The following is a 5632-nucleotide window of genomic DNA, read 5'->3' as shown; positions in this document are numbered from 1 at the left end:
GGGGCAGGGTCGGTGCAGAGTGGACTGCTTCAATGTTTGCAATCAAGAGGTGATATGGTGATTTCGGAGGGTGATCATAGTCCTTGGGTTCTGTCAACGGTGTATGCTAGTACTGATTATAGGGTTAGGAAGACTTTGTGGGAGGAGGCTTCTCATATGATTAGTCATGGCTATCCCATGTTGGTGGCAGGAGATTTCAATTGTATTGTGGATTCTCAGAAAAAGATGGGGGGGAACCTTTCTCCCTCAAAAGAAAGATTAAGGAGTTCCAGGACTTCCTCTCATCCATTGGACTGATTGATTTGGGCTTCTCGGGCCCAAGGTATAAATGGTGCAACAATCAGCAGGGGCGGGCACGTGTCTGGGAGAGATTGGACTAAGCATGTGCTATAGCTGGGTGGGTCCAGAGCTTTCCTGATCATCATGTCAGATATTTGCTGAGGATTGCATCGGACCATTGTCCATTGTTGGTGAGTACTGAGGCACATATCCCAGTTCGATCCTCCTTCAAGTTTGAGAAGTTTTGGCTGTGCTACCCATGGTCCTGAGAGATGGTGTGGGAGGCATGGAGTACATCGGTTAGGGGTGATGCTATGTATCGGGTGTCCCGAAGGCTGGAGTTGACTAGGAGGCGGCTGCGAAGGTGGAATCATGAGGAGGTGGGGAACATTTTTCGGAGAACAGAGAAGGAAGAGGAGGCCATTGATAGATTACAGTCTCAGGAAGCACAGAGGGGAGGGTTATCGGATGAGGAGATGGGGGAGCTTAGATCACACTTGGCCTTACATGATTCCCTCCTTGGGCAGCAGGACATATTATGGAGATAGAAGTCCAGGGTCCAGGGAATCTTGGAGGGAGATCGGAACATCATATTTTTTCATCAGGCGATGGTGATCGGGAGGCATCAGAACATGATCAGCGTCATCAGGAGTGAGGATGGGCAGCTGTCGGTTGATCCTGTTATGGTCCGGAGAATTGTGGAGAGCTTCTTCAGAGCGAGGTGGACGGAGCAGTTAGGGGAGGGGAGTCGAGTGGAGATGTCGTTGCCTACTGTGAGGGTGTTGGAGGAGGAGAGTGTTGTACTGATTAGGCCGATATCGGAGGAGGAGATTAGGGAGGCGGTGTGGTCCCTTGAGGGGGACAAGGCATCATACAGCAGTTCTTCCGGAGGTACTGGATGGTAGTGGGATAGGATGTGACGACGGCCATACAGCAATTCTTTAATACAGCAGTGATGTCATCGGACTGGCAGAGGACCTTTATTACCCCGATACCGAAGCGGTAGGACGCTACTGAGCTGGGTCACTTTCGACCGATCAGCTTGTGCACCACTTTGTACAAGGCTATGACGAAGATTCTTGCCGTTAGGATGAGGGACTTTCTTCTTAGGCTGATCAGTCCGGAGTAGGGTGCTTTCATAGGTGGTCGGAGCATCTCCGACAATATTTTGATAGCCCAGGAGTTCATGTTTGATTTAGGGAGGGCCCCGATGAGGAGGAGCTTGATGGGAGTCAAGCTGGATATGGAGAGGGCCTATGATAGGATGCGGTGGGACTTTGTGCATCAGTCCATGCAGGAGTTTGGTTTTCCGGATACATAGATTCAGTGGATTATGGGTTGTATCAGGGCTCCTTCTTTTGCCATCTTGGTAAATGGCACACCCTCCCGTTTCTTTGGGTCTTTGGGAGGGTTGTGGCAAGGATGCCCGCTTTCCCTTCTTTTGTTCATTATCTGTGCGGATGCTTTATCCAGATCATTGCATCAGGCAGTGCTCACTCAGGAGTTGGGGGCTTACAGGCTAGTGGTGGGTGCCCCCTCGATTTCTCACCTGCTCTTTGCGGATGATTGTTTACTGCTAGCCTGGTCAGCTCGGCAGGATGCCCGGGTTCTTAGTAGGGTTCTACGGGCTCACTGTGCTATGTCCGGTCAACGGGTCAATTTTTCAAAATCTGCGGTTTGTTTTAGCCCATCGACCAGATAGGAGGAGAAGAACTTTCTGGGGGTGGGTGAGCAGGATGGCACGATGAGGTACTTGGGGGTCCCGCTTTCTGGTCCGCGACTGCGCGGCAGGGATTGTACTTTTCTTGAGGCCAGTATCAGGCAGAGGGTGGAGGGTTGGCAGAGGCATTCACTATCTATGATGGAGAGGATTACCTTGGTTCGGTCAGTTCTCCTCTCGATCCCTACCTATCTACTTTCCACTTCTTTCATTCCAGTGGCGGTTCTGAGGACCATTGAGCAGCTTCTCAGAAGCTTCATCTGGGGGAGGCAGGGCAATAGAGATGGTATTCATCTGTTGGCATGGGAGGTAGTGTGTCAGCCGACCAGATATTAAGGTTTAGGGGTGCAGTCCTTGCTGGAGAGACGGGAGGCTTTAACGGCGCGCCATGCCGCTAGATTTGTTATGGAGCTTGATAGTATGTGGTCCTCGCTGTTGATGGTTAAGTATAGAGCTTTGGTGCCCGAAGTGAGAGCAGCCCGCCACCACTCTCCGGTATGGAGGGAGATGTGCATCAGAGTGGGGGTGGTATTGCCGGAGATCACATGGGTTGTGGGTGATGGACGCTCGATTGATGTATTGGAGGATTGCTGGGTGACCTCGCAGCCAATCAGTCGTCTGCTGACCATGGTGGATACAGGACGCTTAGCAGGCTGTAGGGTCAGCGACTTGATGGTCCCAGATGAGGGCAGGTGGAGGATGGGTTTGGTCTGAGAGGTGTTTGGGGAGCAGTTGGCAGAGATGGTCCTGGCTCTCCCAGTGCCCATTAGGGTGGAGTCTGACAGGTTGATCTGGGCGCCGTTGGGACGGTCGCAGGTACGAGCTAGGGATCTCCAGGCTCTATTCAGTGGGGAGCCAGTTAGGCAAATTGAGGGAGGGTGGATTTGGAGCATGCAGATTCATCCACGGGTGGCACTCTTCATCTGGAAGGTGGTCTGGGGCTGCCTACCTACCAGAAGTGTGCTCGATGTGCGAATTCCTCAGTATTGCGAGATGTGTTCAGGTGCTGAGGAGACCATAGGGCATGTGCTGGTGCAGTGTCCCAAAGCTAGGGAAATATGGAGGAGGTCACCTGGACCTCTTTCTTGTTCGGTGGAGTCGGCACAGGATTTGTTATATCTGCTGAGAGTATCTGTGCGGAGCCCTATATTTGCTCAGGCGGGGATACTTAGAGCATATCTGGCCTACCACATTTGGTTGGACCGGAATGCGCGATTGTTTGAGGGCAGAGCAGTCTCGGCGAGGATGGTGGTGGATAGAGCTGTGCTTTAGGCCAGTGAGGTTTCCTCCTGCCTCGACTTATGTTCTCTTGGGATGGCTAGGGACATCTGGGGTACTCGTAGTACTGTTTTAGCGTCCAGGTTTGTCGTTGCTTCTTGGGTGCCCCCATCCCTTGGTCATCTCAAGGTGAACTTTGATGGTAGCATGGCATCGGATGGAAGGTTTGGAGGGGTCGGATTTGTCATCAGAGATCACCTAGGACGACTGGTTGAAGCAGGTGGTGTCACGCCCCGAGCCCGAGGCGCGGCAGATGCCGCACGCCCGCACGGCAGGCCGCGCAGGCATGCAAGGCATCGGAACATATCAAAGCAATCACGGATACTTAAAACTTATTTAAGGGTTAATAACAGATGTTTAAAATTGACATAAATAATTAAAGTCATTTAAAAGTAGTCTTACAAAATTTCAAAATAGCATATGCTTACAAAATTTCAAAATAACATTTGCCAACATGATTCAAATATTCAGACTAATCTAAAATGCTAATAACTGAAGGAATAATAGCGTAAATCTAACGCACTCCCCAATCCCGTGCGATCAAGCCTCTGGATCTGAAAAACAGAGAAAATAAAATAATGAGCTACACTAGCCCAGTAAGCAACAAAATACCCCAAAGTGGGGTCAGAGTATATCAGATTAAAATACAGAATAATGACTGGAATAAATCATAAATAACATCGTTTTACTGTTTTCAAAACTTATTATCATTTTTCTAAAAATCTGATACCAGAATCTCAACATAATAGGCTACGACCACGTAACCCAGTGGCATGGGTCGCACAAGGTGCCAAATCCACTATATTTATCCACCGATGGCGGCCGGTGTTGCACAAAAGTGCCAAATCCACTATATTTACCCACTGATGGCAGCCGGTGTTCATAAACCACTATTCTAATCACCGGTGGCGCGGTGTCGAAACCGGTTCCTCTCAGATTACAAGTCGACAGGTCCAACGTATAATCCCCATTGGCGGGGCCAGAACAGAACAGAACAGATCATAGCCATGCTGAGAATGCATATATATAAAAACATATTTCATAAATTGTCCAGTCATAGTTTACGGATTTCAGAGCATATAACAAAATTTTCAAATGAGATTTAACATGCCAGACCCATTTTACTAAATACAAAACATATTTCGAAATTTAATCCACTAATAATTATTTTATCAAATAATTTCGAAATGCACTTTGAAGTATTAAGTTACTTACCTCTTCTCGCTTAATCCCTACTTCAGATAGGCGGATCAGGTTCACCTGTTTAAATTTAATTAATTCCTTGTTAATTTCAGAACTAAGCAAAATCCAAAAATAATACTATTGGACACGGTCCAACAGGGCCCAGAGTTGGCCCATAATGGGCATGGCCCGATAGGGCCCATATCGAACACGGCCCAATGGGCCCGCATAGATCCGGCCAAATAGGGCCCCCAAAGTTGGTCTCTAATGGTTCATTTATGCAATAAAATTTATTGCAGAGACTAATACTTAATTACATGGTACTATTCTATAAAGCTTGAGTGGACTAAATAAATATAGTTGGGGGCCTTTATGTAATAAATCTTTCCTATAGGGATCAAATACAAATTACAGAAGGCCCTTTTTTTTTAAATAGTATACTGTCAAGGGCTTATCTGCAAAATTTCATTTATTGGCCAAATGAATTCGGATTTCGGGTTCTGGGTTTCAAGTTTCGAGTTTCGGATTTCGAATTTCGGGTCTAAACTGGGTTTTGGATTTCGGATTCTGGGTTCGAGTTTCGGGTTCTGGGTTTCGGGTTCGGGTTTCAGGTTCGGGTTTGGGTTCGAGCTCCGGGTTCGGGTTCGGGCTCCGAGTTGAACTGGGTTTCGGGTCGGATTTCGGATCTGAACTGGATTCTGGATTTTGGGTCCCGGGTTCGAGTTCGGGTTCCGGGTTCAGAGTTGAGCTTGGTTCCGGGTCTGAATTGGGTTTCGGATTTCGGGTTTCGGGTCTGAACTGGGTTTCGAATTTTTTTTTTTGTTTCGGGTTCGGATCTGAACTGGGCCCAAGTTGGGCCCACAAAGGTACTGCCCAACTAGGCCCAACCGGACTGGACTGGGCCCAAGTTGGGCCTGCAGTGGATAGGGCCCAACGGGCCCAGTTTGGCCCGTGATGGGCCTCCTTCCCCAAAACCCCCCGCCACAGACAGGGAAAGAAGGAGAGACGGAAGAGAGAGAGAGGGCCGGCGGGGTGGCCGGCCTGGGTGGTCGGAGGCCATCGTCCAGTCGACGGTCAGCCGGCCATGGTGGCAGCCGGTGGCTGCTGCGGCGGCCGGCGTTGAGGAAGAACCGAGAATGGTCTCGGTGTGGGCTGATGCAGAGGAGAAAAAAC

Source organism: Phoenix dactylifera, chromosome 5 (assembly GCF_009389715.1).
Source record: "Phoenix dactylifera cultivar Barhee BC4 chromosome 5, palm_55x_up_171113_PBpolish2nd_filt_p, whole genome shotgun sequence".
In the NCBI taxonomy this organism is placed as follows: Eukaryota; Viridiplantae; Streptophyta; class Magnoliopsida; order Arecales; family Arecaceae; genus Phoenix; species Phoenix dactylifera.
The sequence above is the reverse complement of the archived record's forward strand: the minus strand, read 5'-3'. Positions refer to the sequence as shown.